General features: G+C 41.9%; 1 long non-coding RNA gene across 1 annotated transcript in view; it reads left to right on the plus strand.

The window, feature by feature from the left end:
* The first annotated feature begins 13,210 nt into the window (after positions 1 to 13,210).
* Positions 13,211 to 19,054, plus strand: part of LOC109026190 (uncharacterized) — a 48,514-nt gene continuing 42,670 nt past the window's right edge. The window contains exon 1 of the long non-coding RNA XR_002005152.3: positions 13,211 to 13,437. This is a non-coding gene — a long non-coding RNA (uncharacterized lncRNA). The remainder of the gene's footprint in view (positions 13,438 to 19,054) is intronic.

Below are 19,054 nucleotides of genomic sequence, written 5' to 3' on the forward strand. Positions count from 1 at the left end.
GTTGGGTAGTATGATGCCTCCAGCTTTGTTCTTTTTGCTTAGGATTGCCTTGGCTGTTTGGGCTTTTTTTGCTTACATATGAATTTTAAATAGTTTTTTCTAGTTCTGTGAAGATTCTCAATGGTAGTTTAAAGGAATAGTATTGAATTTATAAATTGCTTTGGGCAGAATTTGTAAATTGCTTTGGGCCAGCTTAACAATATTCTTTCTATCCATGAGCACGGAATGTTTCTCCATTTGTTTGTATCATCTCTTTTTCTTTGTGCAGTGGTTTGTAGTTCTCTTTGTAGAGATCTTTCACTCCTCTAGTTAGCTGTATTGCTAGATATTTTATTCTTTTGTGGCAGTTGTAAATGGGTGTTAGTTCCTGATTCGGCTCTTGACTTGACCATTGTTGGTGAATAAGAATGCTAGTGATTTTGGTGATTTTAGCACATTGGTTTTATATCCTGAGACTTTGCTGAAGGTGTTTATCAGCTTAAGAAGCTTTTGATGGAGTCTATGAGGTTTTCTAGATATAGGAACATGCTGTCTGCTGAGATAATTTGACTTCCTCTCCTCCTATTTGGATGCCCTTTATTTCCTTCTCTTGCCTGACTGCCCTGGCCAATACTTCCAATACTATGTTGCATGGGAGTGTTGAGAGAGGGCATCCTTGCCTTGCACTGGTTTTCAAAGGGAATGCCTCTAGCTTTTGCCCACTCAGTATGATGTTGGCTGTGGGTTTTTCATATATGACTTTTATTATTTTGAGATATGTTCCTTCAATACTTAGTTTATTGAGAGCTTTTAACATGAATGAATGTTGAATGTTGAATTTTGTTGAAAGCCTTTTCTGCATCTATTGAGATAATTATTTGGTTTTTGTCTTTAGGTCTGTTTATGTGATGAGTCACATTTATTGATTTGCATATGCTGAGTCACCTTGCATCCTGGGGATAAAGCCTACTTGATCGTGGTGGATAAGCTTTTTGATGTACTGCTGGATTCAGTTTGCCAGTATTTTGTTGAGGATTTTTGCATTGATATTCATCAAGGATATTGGCCTGAAGTTTTCTGTTTTTGTTGTATCTCTGCCAGGGTTTTATATCAGGATGATGCAGGCCTCATACAATGAGTTAGGGAGGAGTTCCTCCTCCTCAGTTTTTGGGAATAGTTTCAGTAGGAATGGTACTAGCTCTTCTTTGTGCACCTGGTAGAGTTCAGCTGTGAATCTGTCTAGCCTTGGGCTTTTTTTGGTTGGTAGGCTATTTACTGCCTCAATTTGAGAGCTCATTACTGGTCTGTTCAGGGACTCAATTTCTTCCTGGTTCATTCTTGGAAGGGTATACGTGTCCATGAATGTAACAATTTCTTCCATATTTTCTAGTTTATATGCAAAAAGGTGTTCATAATATTTTCTGATGGTGGTTTGTAATGCTGTGGGATCAGTGCTAATATCTCCCTTCTCCCTTGTTGTTTCTGATTGTGTTTATTTGGATCTTCTCTCTCTTCTTCTTTATTAGTCTAACTAGTATATTTTATTATTTTTTTAAAAAAACCCTAGCTCCTGGATTCATTGATCTTTTTAATGGCTTTTCATGCTTCAATGTTCTTCAGTTCAGTTCTGATTTTGCTTATTTCTTGTCTTCTGCTAGCTTTGGAATTTGTTTGCTCTGGGTTCTCCAGTTATTTTAGTTGTGATGTTAAGTTGTTAACTTGAGATCTTTCTAACTGTTTGATATGGGCATTTAGTGCCATAAATTTCCCTTTTAACACTACCTTAGCTGTGTCCCAGAGATTCTGATATGTAGTATCTTTGTTCTCATTAGTTTCAAAAAACTTCTTGATTTCTACCTTAACTTCATTATTCAAAAGTCATTCAGGAGCAGGTTATTCAATTTCCATGTAATTGCATAGTTTTGGGTGAATTTCTTAGTCTTGATTTCTAATTTGATTCTGCTGTAGTCCAAGAAACTGTTATAATTTCAGTTCTTTTGCATTGCTGAGGAGTGTTTTACTTCCGATTATGTGATTGATTTTAGAGCATGTGTCATGTGGTAATAAGAATGTATATTCTGTTGTTTTTGGGTGGAGAGTTCTGTAGATATCTATCAGGTCCATTTGATCCAGTACTGAGTTTAGGTCCTGCATATCTTTGTTAATTTTCTGTCTTGATGATCCATTGTCAGTAAGGTTTTAAAATCTCCCACTGTTATTGCATGGGAATCTAAGTTTCTTTGAGGGTCTTTAAGAACTTGCTTTATAAATCTGGTTGCTCCTGTGTTGGGTGTATATATATTTAGGACGGTTAGGTCTTGTTGAATTGAACTCTTTACCATTATGTAATGCCCTTCTTTGTCTCTTTTGATCTTTGTTGGTTTAAAGTTTGTTTTGTCAAAAACTAGGATTGCAACTCCTACTTTTTTTCTGTTTCCTATTTGCTTGGTAGATTTTTCTTCTTATTTTGAATCTATGTATTTCATTGCATGTAAGATGGATCTCTTGAAGACAGCATACCAGTGGGTCTTGGTTCTTTATCCAGCTTGTCACTCTGTGTCTTTTAATTGGGGCCTTTAGCCCATTCACATTTAAGGTTAATATTGATATGTGTGGATTTGATCCTGTCATCATGATGCTGGCTGGTTATTTTGCACACTTGTTTATGTGGTTGCTTTGTAGTCTCACTGGTCTGTGTACCTCAGTGTGTTTTTGTAGTGGCTGATAACAGTCTTTCCTCTTCATATTTAGTGTTTCCTTCAGAAGCTCTTGTAAGGCAGGTCTGGTAGTAACAAATTCCAGCATTTGCTTTTCTGAAAAGAACTTATTTCTCCTTTGCTTATGAAGCTAAGTTTAGCCAGATATGAAATTCTGGCTTAGAAATTCTTTAAAGAATGTTACTATTGGTCACTGATCTCTTCTGGCTTGTGGGGTTTTAGCTGAGTGGTCTGTTGTTAGACTAATGGGCTTCACCTTGTAGGTGTCCTGGCCTTTCTCTCTAGCTTCTTTTAACATTTTTTCTTTCTTTTCAACCTTGGAGAATCTGAGGATTATGAGTCTTGGAGATAATCATCTTGTGAAGTATCTTACTGGCATTCTCTGCATTTCCTGAATTTGCATGTTGCCCTCTCTAGCTAGGATGGGGAAGTTCTCATGGATGATATTCTAACATGTTTTCCAAGTTGGTTCCATTCTTCCCATGTCTTTCAGTTACACCACTAAGTCATAGATTCAGTCTATTTACATAATCCCATATTTCTCAGAGGTTTTGTTCATTCCTTTGCATTATTTTTTCTCTACTCTTGTCCGCCTGTCTTATTTCAGAAAGCCAGTCTTCAAGCTCTGAGATTCTTTCCTCCACTTGGTCTATTCTGCTATTAATACTTGCATTATGAAGTTCTTACAGTGTGTTTTTCAGCTCTGTCAGGTCAGTTACATTCTTCTCTATACTAGCTATTTTGTTTGTTAGCTCCTGCAATGTTTCATCATGATTTTTAGCTTCCTTGCACTGGGTTTCAATGTACTCCTGTAGCTCAATGAACTTATAACTATTTATATTCTGGATTCTACTTCTGTCATTTCAGCCATCTCAGCCTCAGCCCAGTTCCAAACCCTTGCTGAAGAGGTGATGAGGTCATTTGGAGGAAAGAAGGCACTCTGGCTCTTTCAGTTTTCAGCATTCTTGTGCTGATTCTTTCTCATCTGTGAGGGCTTATCTACCTTTAATCTTTGAGGTTCCTGACCTGTGGATGGGTTTTTTTTTCTTTTATCGTATTTGGTGACCTTGAGGGTTTGATTGTGGTATATGGTGTATTCAGCCAACTGGCCTCATTTCTGGGAGATTTTAGGGGGCCAATACTCAGTCCCCAACTCCTGGACCATGAGCTCTAACTCTGAGGGACTTGTATTGGGTCCCAACTTTGTCCTCTGGCTCCTCAAGGTTTGGAGTCCACTGTGCTGGGGGGTGGGCTGAGGTGCAGCAGCTTTAACAGAGTGCCAGTGGATGTGGGGGTGCCTGCCTCCCTGGGGGAATTTACCACAGTGGAGGAGGCAAGGCAGCTGGGGACTGTGTGTGCTGTTGCACTGGAGGTGGTGCTGGCTTGGGGCAAGGTGCTGGCCAGCACAGGTCTGGGTGCCTTCTTTGCCCTGCAAACAGGAGTAATAGCTCAGGGGGTGGGAGGATCCCCTGTTCTCTGCACAGTGTTAGCACAAGGGCAGGGTACTGGCAGTGGTGGGGTTTCCTGGCTTGGTGCCCACCAAGGCTCTATCTACAATGGTGGTCAGTGGAGGGTTGGGGATGCTGCACACCTGTGTGCTGGTTGGGCAAGTAAAGCAAAACCTAGCCATGCAGACGTGCATGAACAAAGTGATCTGGAGAGTAGCCATGGGCTCAGGGGAAGTTCCAGTATGGGGAGGGAACATGTGGACTGGTGCACGGCTGTAAGGGCTGCCTTGCTGGAGCTCTCCAGCAAGCTCTCCATGGTCTGCCAGCATAGAAGCTATGTTGTGGGCCCCCAGGGCATCCAAGACTTCCCTGTAAGCATATGTGGTCAGGCTGGGCCCTGGGAGTGGCCAACAGACCAAGGAGTGCTCAGGTCAGACCAGCCCCATCTGATGTGCAAGACCATTCTGCAGAGATCAGGTCAAATAGTTCCCCTAGGGCTAAAGTCTCCTATGGGAGCAATTTGAGCCTAGAGGGATGGCCGTTCCTGGCTATGCTCCACTACAGACACCCCTGCACCAAACCACCTGTGCTCCACACCAGCTGGCTAGCTGCCCCACCACTTTGCTTGTCTCCTGGGGGCTCTACCCCAGAGAGATGTGGGCCAGCAATTGCTCAGTGCAATCAGCCCAGGACGGAGGATCTGTGCCATGGACCTAAGCTAGGGGTTCCCTGTCTGGTTATGAGCAGTGGGGTTGTGTGGGACCCGGGGGAGATGGACCAGCCTCCTTTCCTTGGGTCAACTGCAACTTGTTGGACGTGTGGATAATGCACTGAGGGTCTTTGCTTCTTTGTTAGTCCAAGGGTAGCAAGGACAGTTCCACCACAGAGGCAGTGTCAGAGAAGCTTTCAGTTGTCCCTGGAAACACTGTCTGGGGAGTTGCTGAGTTGCTACTGGCTTGATAGCTCTGATGGGGGGTGGCTAGAGGCCCAGGACCTGGCCTGGAGGACCTACCTATTGAGGAGATACAGGAACAGGCACCCATATTACAGTCTGGCCACTTTTCTGTAGGGCTACTGTATGTAGCATGCTGGGAGTCCTCTCCAGTTCCTAGTCCCCTTGGAATTTCCAGTACCTGGAGGCATCACCAGTGAAGGCTATGAAACAGCAAAGATGGCAGCCTGTCTCTCCCTCTGGAAGCTCCATCCTAAGGAGGTATAGACCTTTTGCCAGCCTGAACACACCTGTAGGACGTGGCAAGACCCAGTTGGGAGGTCTCACCCAGTGAAGAGAAATGTGGTTGGGGATCTGCTTAAAAAAGAAGTCTGGCCACATTTTCACAGAGCAGCTGTGCTGTGCTTGGGGTCTGCTTCAGGCCTCAGTCATCTTAGACACTCCAAAGCCCAAAGGCTGGAATGGCCAAATTGCCCAAACAGCAAAGATGGCGGCCCACCCCTCCCTCTGGGAGCTTTGTCCCAGAGAGGTTTGAAACCTCTGTCAGCTGGAGAACACTGGCTGGGGTGCCTGGAGGTCCCAGTCGTGAGGTCTTGTCAAGTGAGGAGGAACAAGATGGAGGACCCACTTAAAGAAGCAGTCTGGTCTCGTTTTTGTAGAGCAGCTGTGCTCTGCTGGGGTACCACTTCCTCTCCTGGTCGGCTTGGACTCTCCAAAGCCCGAAGGCTGGAATGGCTAAATCACCCAAACAGCAAAGATGGCGGCTTGCCCCTCTGCCTCTGGGAGCTCCACCCCAGGAGGTTTTCAAAACTCTGTTGGCTGGAGAACACTGGAGAGGGTGGCTGGAGACCACAAGTTGGGAAGTCTTATGTACTGAGGAGGAACAGGATCAGGGAACCACTTTAAAAAGCAGTCTGGCCACGTTTTCATAGAGCAGCTGTCCTATGCTGGGGGATCCCTTCTGCCTCTGGACAGCTTGGACTCTCTGAAGGCTGGAATGGCTGAGTCACCCAAACAGCAAAGATGGCAGCCCACCCCTCCCCCTGGAAGCCCCTTCTTAGGGAGGTGCAGTGCCACTACTGGTGGCTGGCTGGAATGCCAAGCCAGTGGGACTTATCCTGAGAGGAGTAGTGGAAGTGGAGCCTGCAGACTGTTGCTTCTCAGCCCCCTCTTTCCTAGGGGTACAGAGGTATCACCTCTTTCCTAGGGGTACAGAGGTATAACCTCCTGCTTTGCCAGAGTTGCAGCTGCTCTTGCCAGGAAGCCCAGAGAGTGCAAGTATCTAAGGCTCCTGGGTCTCCATGCATGCCCCTGACCAGAGCAGCTGCATTGCTGAGACTCCACATAGCTCTATGTGTCAGACTAAAGGCTCTGGTGGAGTGGGTTCACAAGGGGATCTCCTGACCCGAGGGTTGCAAAGATCTGTGGGAGAAGCATGGGTTCCCGAGGTTGCATATTCAGTCACTGCTTCCCTGGGGAGGCGGGGTTCCCTTGGCTCCATGTTGCTCCTGGGGTGGGGCATCATCTTGTCTTGCTTTTCTCCACGGCCCTGTATGGCATGAGAAATGGTTGGCCCTGTAAGGCATGGCCCTGTATGGCATGGGATGGTTCCCTATGCACCCAAGAAGTTCCTGGAACTCACTGAAAGGACTGGGCTCAAAGGATCCCTTAGTCACAAATGAGGGACCCAGACAGAATAAATGTCTCCACAGATATTAGTGTGGGAGGATAATGGCTGAGACCAGATGCCTGCTTCCACCAGTATCTCGACCCAATGAAGCCCACCTTCCCCCAATGCCCCTTAGACACAGGAGGATACCCATCCGGATTGAGGAAAGTAAGTTTCCACTGCCTGGCACAATAAGGCCTCAATTAAAAATTTAAGTGAATTGTAGAGAATATGGAGAAACAAACTTCAGTTTGTAAATGGAAATATAATTATAATACAGATCTATCTATATCTAAATGCTAGATACAGAGATCTATATCTCTGTATGCTGTATGCTCTGATCTATATGCTATACATAATTAATTTCTGTTTGTCCAGATGAATAGTAAGTGCCATCGGAGTAGGTATATCAGTAAAGGAATGTTTTGGCTAGAATAAAAGAAAACATGGGCTGGGTGCATTGGCTAACGCCTGTAATCCCAACACTTTGGAAGGCCGAGGTGGGCTGATCACTTGAGTCCAGGAATTCGAGACCAGCCTGGGCAACATGGAGAAATCCCATCTCTACAAAAAATACAAAAATTAGCTGGGTATTGTGGCGCATGCCTGTGGTCCCAGCTACTCAGGAGGCTGAGGCAGGAGAATCACTAAGCTCATGAGATTGAGGCTGCAGTGAGCCAAGATCACACCACTGCACTCCAATCAGGGCGACAGAGTGAGACCCCATCTAAAAAACAAAAAACAAAAAACATGACCCCCAAAACTTAAAGAATTGGAGGTTTTTATTTTTCACATGACAATAAGTTTGGTAGTGGGCAGTTGCTGACTGCTCAATGATGTCAGGGACAGCATCTTTATTGTTTTCTTCATGTCTGTATTATTTTCCCTTGTGGTTGCTCCAATGCTCCATCCATCATACCTGCATTCAAGGCAGAAAGAGAAAGGTCTGGCTGAAGCTGTACTTGTCTCCCTTTATGAGGAAAGTCATGGCTTTCCCAGAAGTCCCCCAGCAGACTTTTCTTTATATCTCAATGGCAAGTACTCAGCACCGTGCACATCTCAAATGGTAATTGAGGATTTAAGGTGAAAATTGAATATAGTTAAAATTGCCCTTGAATAGTTCCTTAGGATTTTGCCATGTTGGAGAGCAGCCTGCTGGAAGCCTACACTTCTTTTAGAAGCCCACACTGTCATTTCTACCACAACATTGGAACGGATCTTTATTTCAGCAGGTGAACCAGCTAGTATTAGGTGTTGTAGCATTTAAACAGTAGGGTTTTTAAACAAAGGGATTACACTCAATGCAGCAAGATACTTTTACTCTGAGAGAAACATGGAACCCCCACGCCAAGCTCATTAAATAAACTGGCAGATAGAAATGACCTCACTATTTAAATTGTTGTCCACATGCTATGAAGCACATGGTGCAGAGGAGTGGTTAAGGGTCTTTCCACTGGAAACAGACTGAAAGCCTGTTCCATCACTGACTAGCTTGTGCTGTGACCTTAGGCAACTTATTTAACCTCTCTGTGGCTCAGTTTCCCATCTGTGAAATGAGGAAAAGAATACAACCAACCTCATAGAGGTTATTGTGAGACATAAATGAGTTAATAAAGGTAAAGCCCATGTGTCTGACTCATGCTAAATGCTATAGAACGTTTAGGTATTATTATTGTTATTGTTCCTGTTATTCCACAGTTGCATATACTCCTGCTAAATATGCACAAGATGCTACTCTAGAGAGGAAAGCATTCAATCAAGATTTGTTGAATAAATAAACTATAATATTTAAAGTATTTCACCCAATACTGATTAATATTCAACCAACAGTTGTTACTAACACTGCCACTTTAGTGCCTTTGAACCTTAATGATCACGTCTCATGCGAAGGAATGCAGAAATGCACCACAGCTAGGGAGGAAGTACTAGATATTTAAAGGAAAATGAAATTCAATCCTTAATAATGCAAAAATTCATCATGAGGTGACCTGTGTAAATATTAAGGGTTTAAATAATTAACCCCTCCATGCCTTGGTCAGATGAGAAAGTTGGATTAAGAGAGTTTTAAAAGTGAGTTCCCTAAGGTGTTAATAGGTGTCCTTAAATAAATTTGGGAAACCTAGAGGTCAAGTTAAATGAATTACTGTTGTCTCTTTTTTTTTCTGCTGCATTTATCAGAACCTTGAGGTAAATTTGCCTTATAAATCTCTGAAAGTGTATATAGAATGAAGTACTATACAAACTTGATGACAGAATCTTTTTTTTTCCAATTGCTGTGAACATCCTGCAGGTCTCCTGTTCTATCAAATGCTAGATGCCTCTGAGGTACCCCATTCATTCAATTCTAAAATCTTCTGTATGACTAATGAAGGTCAGTAGGTGGAGGATGCTTTTAACGTATAGTTATATAGTTCAAAAATCCCAAATGGTGCTTTGTAAATATCCACACTGGGGCTGGAGCTGTTGTTGTCATCTTTGCCTGCACCTTGTAATCACCTAGGGAGATTTAAAAAATACTGATGCTCAGGTTGCATCCTCAGAGATTCTAATTTAATTGGTCTGGTTGTCACCTGGGCATTAGATTTTTCAAAAGATCCTCAAGTGATTTCTAATGTGCAGCCAGGGTTGAGAACCACTGGGCTAGGAGAAAGAATCTTTGGCTGGGACAGGTGATAACCAGGGTCAGAAATGCAAAGGACCATAGAGTTTGGGAGGGGAAATAAAAGGGAAAGACAGAAAGAGGAGACATGAGGTGATGATGATGATTAAAATCTAGCGATGGTGTGGGTGTAAGCTGTGTCAGAGAAGAGATGAGACTGTCTGAGGGGATGGAGGGTAGAGTGACCACGGAGAATGGAAGCTATATATAGAGGAGTACTTAGAACACCAACTGGGAAAGATGATACTCCCCTAAAGACAAACACACACAAAAATAATCTGAAAAACGAAAGCAAGCAGCCTTGTCTGAATGGATGGAAGCAGACCATATGAGCCAGAAGATCCACAGCTTCAGGACTGGAGTCACTCCAAGGAGACTTCCCTTAGGCAGAACCCCTAGTGTTAGAAGAAAGTCTTTGAATTACAGCTGAATTGACTGTCTCATGAGAGATCTTCCTTGAGATTTGCCTCAACTGAAGCCAGTCTATAACCTGTTTCCTTCCACCATAGTGAGGTTTATGGGCTGTGACAAAATTTTTCATAATTTATGTGAGTGCTTCCTGCTGGGCCTCCATTGGACCCAGTAAGAAAGGGGAGGAAGCTAGGAGGAAGTGAATGGGGACTGCATTTGCAGCACTCACTCCGCTGTAGGATAGGCTCAGCAGGAAATGACCAGATGTCCAAATCAGTGTCCAGAAAAGAACAGCAGCTGAAATCCCATCTAGACTGGCCTTGCTCCAAGTGAGTACATCTGATGGGGAACAATATGGCCCCAGACATTTCTAAGCCGAGAAGGGCAAATCTATGCATGCTGTCCCACATTGCCCACTCTGGCATGCGTGGCAGACATGAAGAATTGATCATGGTGCAATTTTATGATAAGGTTAAGCACAATCTCAGTGGGTTTCTCAACATGGAGCACCAAACAGCTATCGCCAAGTGATCAGAGTTAGGACTTAACTCCCCTCCCCATCCTAGGCTGTATGTATGCTCAGAGTGGTGTGGGTGGCAGGACTGTGGTAGGAAACAAGGTACCATTTATTTTTTATTTATTTATTTATTCAATCATCCCTATATAAAAAAGATAAAACCTATGCCTAGCACTGTAGTAGACATTCGGGGATGCAACAGTAAGTAAAACAGGCATGGTCCCTACACATTAAATAAACTGCTAAACAAACATAAATAAATATATTGTAGTGAAAGCTACTGAGAGTTTAGGAAGTTAATAATTAACATGTTCCTCTTCCCCTTATCTTGACTTAGAAACAGCTGAGACAGGCATAGGAGTCAAGGGGATGGAGGTACACTATCACTTTCATTACTAATAAGAAGAATATGGCTTAGGTCTGACCAACTGGGCTTGTTAATGTGCTACAGCTGAATTGTACTTATCACCCTTCTCTGCATAATCCCAGGCCACAGGAACTGATCTGTCCTGTCAGTCTACTTGCGGGTGTAGAAGAGTCCCGACCAGCAATTTCTTCAAGTGGGAAGGGCCAGGCCACACATGGCCAGTTCCTTTCCCCAAACCCACCAATAAGAGAAGTGGTTGCTCCTCCACTAGGGGCAAGGCAAGAGGTGAGGAGTGTTACACCAGTGGAGGGCCCCCTATTTGGAAACACAGGGAAAGGGGAATAAGTGATCTGTCCTCCTCAACAAGGGCCATGCCAGGAAAGTAAAGGGCACAATGAGGGATTATAGGAGGGTACTTTTTTTTAGGATCTAGATGTTAGGAAGGCTCCTTTGAGTGAGATATATAAAATGAGCCCTAAGCAATTTGGCTCCAGAATCCAACTTATTTGGGGGGACTAGGTCATGCAGGGTTTGATGTTAAGAAGTTGAGTTTTTTCCTAAGAGCAATGGCACAATTTTGAAGAATTTAAGCAGGGGAGTGAAGTAATCAGCTTTGCGTTTTCAAACAGCTATTAACTAGAGGAAGAATTGCCAAAATTAGAAAAAATACATATATAATATGTATTTACACACACACACACATATATATGTATATATATATGGTGCCCAGTTTATACTAAAAAAAAACCTGTCCATTGTTTATCTCTAATTAAAGTTTAACTGAGTGTCCAGTATTTTATTTGGCAACCCCAGAGGAGAAGAAACAGAAAAACCAACTAAGATGTTGTTGCAGGTGTTGGTAATAGAGAAGATGACATGCAGCAGGTTCCAGTTCTATTTGGAAGTAGACTCTTAGAAATAGATTGATGTGGTAGGAGAGAGAGCCTGGGGTCAAGGGCCAGGCAGACTCTGGAGAGCCTCTGGATGGACAGAGCTGCCAGTGCATCCAATGCCACTAAATGAAAATAAAATCAGTTTTAACATTTCAGTCTGTTGCTCTCCTCTTGTAAATTTATGTAGCCATCCTCACGACAACAGCTATTTATTAACTGATTTCTATATAATGGGGCATTGAAACTAATACTGAGGGAAAGGGCCTTGTGTGCTGCCAAAAAAAGTAGCAAATAAACCATAGTTCTAGCAGTGTTGTGCCTAATATGACATTGCTTGTGACTGAGAAAATTATCGAAAGCCTCTGGGATCAGAAGACAATATAAATTAGTCCACAGATGGGAGGAATGCTGTTCTGGTCTTCTGACTGTGTCCCTTAACTTTTCGATTATGTAAAATTTTATCAATATAACCTATCTTATCACATCACTGTTGTGAATATCATGTGAATTACGAATATAAAACATCTTTTATTAATATTCAGGTATTGTTGTGGACTGAATGTTTGTGTACCTCCACCCCAAATTTATATGCTAAAGCCCTAATTCCCAATGTGATATTATTTAGAGATGGGGACTTTGGGAGGTAATTAGGGTTACATAAAGTCATGAGGGTGGGGCCCTCATGGTGGGATTAGTGACCCTGTAAGAAGGGGAGGAAAGATCCTTTGACTGTGCACCCTCTGTTTCCTGCACACATGGGAGAAAGGTGATATGAGGGCATAGTGAGAAGGTGGTCATCTGCAAGCCAGGAATAAAGACTCCACCGGAAACCAAATTGACTAGAACCTTGATCTTGGACTTCTAGCCTCCAGAACTGTGCATAAATAAATTTCTGTGGTTTAAGCCACTTAATCTATAGTATTTTGTTGTGGTAGCCCTAACTGAATAACATACATACTAATTTTTTTAACAAAAATAATTAGGTATAAGCACACAAGAATGTTAACACCAAAGCAAAATCTCTTGCTTTACTTAACTGATTATTTATTTAGAGACAGGTCTCTGTCTGTTACCCAGGCTGGAGTACAATAGTGCAAGCATGGCTTACTGCACCCAGGAACTCCTGGGCTCAAGTGATCCTCCCACTTCAACCTCCTAAGTAGCTGGGACTACAGGCACACACTACCATGACCAACTTTTTTTTATTTTTTTATTTTTTTTTAATTTTAGAGGCAGGGTCTTGCTATGTTTCTTAGGCTGGTCTTAAACTTTTAACCTCAAGCAATCCTCCCACCTTGGCCTATGAGTAGCTGGGATTACAGACCCAAGCTACTGTGCCCGGCTTCTTGCTATTTTCAGTCTGCCAGTGAATTTTCTGAATCTGTAAGCTAGGCCACCTCTAGCATATGTTCTCAAGTCTCCAGTCCTGGAGCAAATTATATTGTGTATATTTCCTTGTCTTTTCCTTTTCTACCTCCCAAACATTCACATTAAGGGCAGCCTTGAGAAGGCAATGTCACAAAAGGTGTGAGTGTGTGAGGAAGAAAGGAGCTTGGTTGCTAGGAAACCAAGGAGCCAGTACAGCCAAACAGCCACTAGGTGCTTAGGGATTACGTGGTTTGTGCTGACTGCATGTATGTGAGTAGCTGGGGCCTTTCTCTTTTAGCACCAACTAGAAATCTGCCACATCCAGACTTCTAGTCTGATATCAGATGTAAAAAGATGCTGAATAATGTAATGACTAGTGAGGTTTTCCATTGCGGTGGTCCCCGCTTATTCACAGGGAATACATTCCAAGACTCCCAATGGATGCATGTAACTGAAGGTAGTATCGAATTTAATATATACTGTTTTTTTCTATACATGTGTGTCTATGATAAAGTTTAATTTATAAATTAGGCACAGTAAGAGGTTAACAACAATAACTAGTAATAAAATGGACCAATTAAAACAATATACTGTAATAAAAGTTATCTGAACATGCTTTCTCTCTCTCTCAAAATATCTTATTGCAGTGTACTCATCTATTTTCAGACTGCTATTGAACGTGGGTAACTGAAACTGTGGAAAGCAAAACCACACAGATAAGGGAGGACTATTGTATGAAAGACAGAAACCCAACTACAGAAAAGAGAATTTGTTATGTATAGCAACTGGGAAGTCTAGGAGTGGATACTGCTTCGGTTAGGACTGGATTCAGTAATGTGAATGTCATTAGCTCATTCTTGATCATACCTATTTTCCTCTGTGCAATAGTCTCATTCTTACCTATTTTATTTTTCCAACTCTAAGTGGGATCCCTTCAGGCAGTAAGGAAGGGATAGTCTGGCTACAGAACTCTAGGCTCCTATGTTTCCAGGAACCATCACCAAGTAAAGAAAGAGCTTTTCTTTGCTAGGATTCGTATGTTAAATCCCAGAGAAGGGATCTGATTACTCAGTTGGGTCACAGGCTCTCCTATTGCACTAATTACTATGGCCAGAGTAGCAGGGTACTCTGATTTGCAGCCCCATTAAGAACTGCATGGAATATGGGAGGCAATTCTCCAAAGGAAAATGGGATGTGTTACAGGAAGATGAGAGAATTAACCGGGCAGGTCAAAACAGCAGATATCCACTGAAGTACTTGAAAAGACATCTACACAGTTAGCTCTGACTTTTATTGATGTGTAACTTCAATCAAAATTACATATGAAGGATGCCCACTGATGCACTGTTTTTAATAAAGAAAAAATGGAAACAACCCCAGTGTGCATTCATAGAGAAGCAGTAAATAATTGTAAATTCATATAGTATAATACGAAATAGCAATGTAATTACTGACACAGAATGTGGCCTTGATATAAATTAAGGGAAAACAACAAGTTGTAAAGCAGTGTTTAAAGTTTAAATTTTTTGTAAAAATGTTATTTCTGTGAATATTGCCCCAAATTGTTAAGAGTAGCTTTCTTGTAGGAAGTTACTATTGGATTCCCTTTTGGTGGGTTATAAACTCCTAAAATGTGATATTTTAGAATGAGCAATATTAATTTTATAGTTAAACCAATAAAGATTAAATTTTAAAAATTCATTATAAATACTAAAAAAAAGTACAAATATTATCACCCATTTTGTAGGTTGTTTTTCACTTTCTTGATAGGGTCCTTTAAGACACAAATATTTTACACTTCGGTCAAGTCCCATTTATCTATTTTTGCCTTTGTCACTTGTACTTTTGGTGATGTATCTAAGAAACCTCTGCCTACTGGGAGGTCATGAAAATTTACACCTTTGTTTTATTCTGAATTTTATAGTTTTAGCTCTTAAATTTAGGTCTTTGGCCTATTTTGAGTCAATATTTATATATGGTGTGAGGTACAGGTCTGTGTAGTAAAAAATTTGGCCTCACCCAGAGAGAGGACTAGCTTTTGCCCTCAGCTTCTGAGAGTTGATCTATATAATACTTAATGGGAGTGTCCTTGTTTAGGGTGGCAGCTGGCCACACCAGATCTTAGGGTGAGGCTAGCTACACAAGAAAGACCAAATATGTGATTTAGGGTGGGGGCTGGTCATGCTAGAAAGATCAACATGTGATTCAGAGTGTGAGCTTTGGGTCACATGGTGTAAGTCAACTTAGAGACTGAATTCAATCATGTTGGCAGTCTGTCAATCATGTGCACATAATGAAACCCCAATATAAACTCTGGATACGGAAGTTCAGGTGAGCTTCTCTCACTGGCAATACTCTGCATATTGCCACACATTGATGCTCGGAAAGTATACATGCTGACTCCACAGGAAAGGGGACACAGAAGCTTCAGGTTTGGCATCTTCCCAAACTCTGCCCTGTACTTCTTCCTTTGACTAATTTGAATATGCATCCTTTCCCTATAATAAACTGTAACAATCAGTATAACAACTTTCAGTGAAATCCTGTGAGTCCTTATGGAAAATTATGAAAACTGAAAGTGGCTTTGGGAACCTACCAGAATTTGCAGTTGCTGTCAGAAGTGAGGGCCATTTTGTGGATATTGTGCTCTCTAAACTTGTAGTTGGCTCCAAATTATCACAGTTGGTGTCAGAAGAGGGATTCATGGGACCAAACCTGACTCACTGGAGCATGTGGTTTGGGAAGAAAAAGGATGAAAGGGTGGATGTTAATGAACTTTTCATTTCTGGATGGCTACAGAGTCAGCCATGATATGGAACTATAGCTGTGCTATAAGCAGTTACTGAAGGTAAAAGTTACCAATGGAATTTTAAAATGATGGACCCAACTCTAAGAAGTTGTCTCACTGGATGCCTAAGGAAATGCAGAGTAACAAGAAAAAGAAAAAGAAAAATATACGATATTTGGTTACTGTTATCTGTCATATCTAAAATGTGAGTAAGAAGTAATGCAAGAATTTTGGGGTAAATCCTAATGCTGGGCAAAGCTTGGATTCCAGCTGGTTCAAGCTGCAACTATTAGCCTGTAGAGCCTCTACCAAGGAATATATTTAAAATAAAAACAAAAGAAAGTGTTTGTGTGGACCCCCATCCTGGGTCTAGCTTGGATTCTTTCTATTCCAAGCTACAGCTGCTAGCCTCAGAATCCCTATGAAAGGAAAAATTATGCTGAAACAACAGATAGGGAAATAGGTTAGAATGATTTATAAGAGAATAGGTACAACAAAGGGGAAAGAAAGAGGGGCAAATTGTGCACAAATTTGGCTAAGCAAAGTGGAAAACTTTAAATGGTCGTTAAGAAATGAGGTGAATAAAGCAAATATTAATGTAGCCAAAACTAAGTCCTTAATGTGGTATTCTCAGAGCTTGGGTGGAGAATGGCAGCCCTGCTGCTCTCCCAATATTGAAAGGCCTAAACAAATCAGATATAGCAGGCGGTGGGGGTGGGCTGGGCTGGCTGGGGGAGGTGGTCAGGGAACCACCTGGTCCCAGGAGTGCCAAAGAGAACAGCACAAATCATCAAGCATCGCTGATGATAGCCAGTCATCTAGTGACCAGTAGAAACAAGGAACCAGGTGGTTTTCAGAGGACAGCATGAAAACCTGCACATAGGCCAGCGGGCTTCTCCCCTGGAGATCCTGCAATTTTCCTCCCTCTAGATGCTATCTTGGAGAAGAGAGAAAACAGCCAAGTTGCATCATTTGATTTGACTATTTGACTAGATATTTACTCTTTTTTTTTTTTTGGAGATGAAGTCTCACTCTGTCGCCCAGGCTGGAGTGCAGTGGCACGATCTGGGCTCACTGCAACCTCCGCCTTCTGGGTTCAAGTGATTCTCCTGCCTTGGCCTCCTGAGTAGCTGAGATTACAGGTGTGCACCACTACACCCAGCTAATTTTTTGTATTTTTAGTTAAGGCAGGGTTTCACCATGTTGGCCAGGCTGGTCTCGAACTCCTGACCTTGTGATTCACCTGCCTCAGCCTCCCAAAGTGCTGGGTTTACATGCATGAGCCACCGTGCCTGGCTGATATTTACTGTTTTTACTCCATCATGTCTATACTTGGCTTCTATATCATTTGAAGAAGGTATTCTGCTGTTTACTGAAAATTGAACAAAGAAAAAACCCCATAGATAAAAAATTTTTGGTGTTAGTAAACTGAAAAAGGCTGTTTTAAACAGGAAAATATTGAGATAACTTTAATCAGTGAGTTTAAGATTTTACTCTCTCCACTGGAAAGAACACCTAAGAGGACAATGAGATCAATTCTAGAAACAAAGGAACACTGCATATATATAATCTAGCACATATGAATTATACTGCTTATATATTGACCTATTTCATGTCAAATACATAAAGCATAGGTGATTTGGTGCAGGAGGGTGAAAAGGGGGCAGGCGGATTATTTGTACCCCTCACCAGAAAATCCCTGTGGCACCTCCAGAGGCAGATAGATGTGTTTGAAACCCAGTGATCCATCTGGGGAAATTGGTCCTTCTATATTTAAGTGACTTTACAATAACACAACTGCTTAGTTAGTGCAGGAGCCCATACTGGCACCCAGGGACTTAACTTCTAGGACTTTAACAAGGAATAGACCATGTCAACCTCATTCCTTATCAGCAGGTTGGCATTTTCGTCTGAACAAATAATGTGTTACATTTTCAGCCAATTGCTTTTGAAACAAGGGCTTTCTGTTGATCTAATGTTCATTATGGGGTCTAGTTCCAAGATTCTTTTTGCTCATTTTATCATGGTGCCTATTCTCTTTCAACTTCTAGACAGAAATTTTTTACTATGGATATACAGATCTAACGTTGTGTCTCAGGGGTTTTCAACCTTGTTAACTCTTGACATTTGGACCAGATATTTCTTTGTGAGGTAAGAGGGCTGTCCTCTGCATTCTAAGATGTTTAGTAACATCCTGGCCTTCACTCACTGCATTCCAGGAGGACTATCACCCCACCTCCACCCCAGTTTAGACAAAAAAAAAAATCCTCTATATATTGCCAAATGTCCCCTGGGGAGGCAAAATTACCCATATTTGAGAACCACTGCTCTTTCATTATGATATAAACTGATTCCAAGATACCCCTCTGCTGTACCCACTCCTGACTGATCTCCAGCCTAATCACTGTGGATGAATACTGTCCAACAATGAGGGGTACTGGAGGAAAGGACAGTGTATTCACGATTCATTACTCCCCTCCCCAACAGTGAATTAGTAACACTCTTGGTTCAGGCTGCTTCACTTCCGTAAGGATGAGTAAATTTGTTGAGAAAAAAATTATTCAATGATACTTGTTAAAGCATGGTAAGGAAGACTTCAATTCAAGACCATTGCAATAGCTGTGGGGACAATTAAAATGGGATCTTGCAGTCAGGGAGAGAGATTGGACTCAACTCTGAATATGGAAAGGAGAAATTTACAGCCAAGGAGCAGGGTGAGGGTCAGTGGTTGGAAAATTACTAAGGGAGATTCTGGCTAAACAGACCGAACAAGATTCTTGCTGAAGACCGGCCAGGGTGATCAGACATCACCTGGGGGATGATGGAGGATGTGTAACATAATCAGATATCAAGGATAATCAGATATTGAAGATGGAACGTTCTGGCTAAACTTACTAAGCAGGGCCCTTTGCTAAAGCTGGATTTTACAAGGAAGTGCACAGATGGGCTCTGGGAGAAGGTCCAGAATCCTGAGTAAAGTTTGGCCAAGAGAAGACTCTTTGTCACATTTCAGATGAATCTATCACGAAACAATTAGTGTTTCTGCTGATATTATACAAAATATAAAGAAAGACTATATAGAAAGAGCTGGACATCAGCCTGAGGATATTGTTGAATCTTATTGTTCAAGTCACATTGATGTGGGTTTTTTTAACTTGGAGTTAAAAGAATACTAACTAATGAAATTAGGCAGCTTAAATGAATTCATTTTGAATAATTAAGGTTTTCACTACTCAATCAGGCCTAATAGCATGATTTTCCAAAGAGTGAATCATACTTAAAGATA

The sequence above is a fragment of the Gorilla gorilla genome, chromosome 2 (genome assembly GCF_029281585.2).
Source record: "Gorilla gorilla gorilla isolate KB3781 chromosome 2, NHGRI_mGorGor1-v2.1_pri, whole genome shotgun sequence".
NCBI classification, from domain to species: Eukaryota; Metazoa; Chordata; class Mammalia; order Primates; family Hominidae; genus Gorilla; species Gorilla gorilla.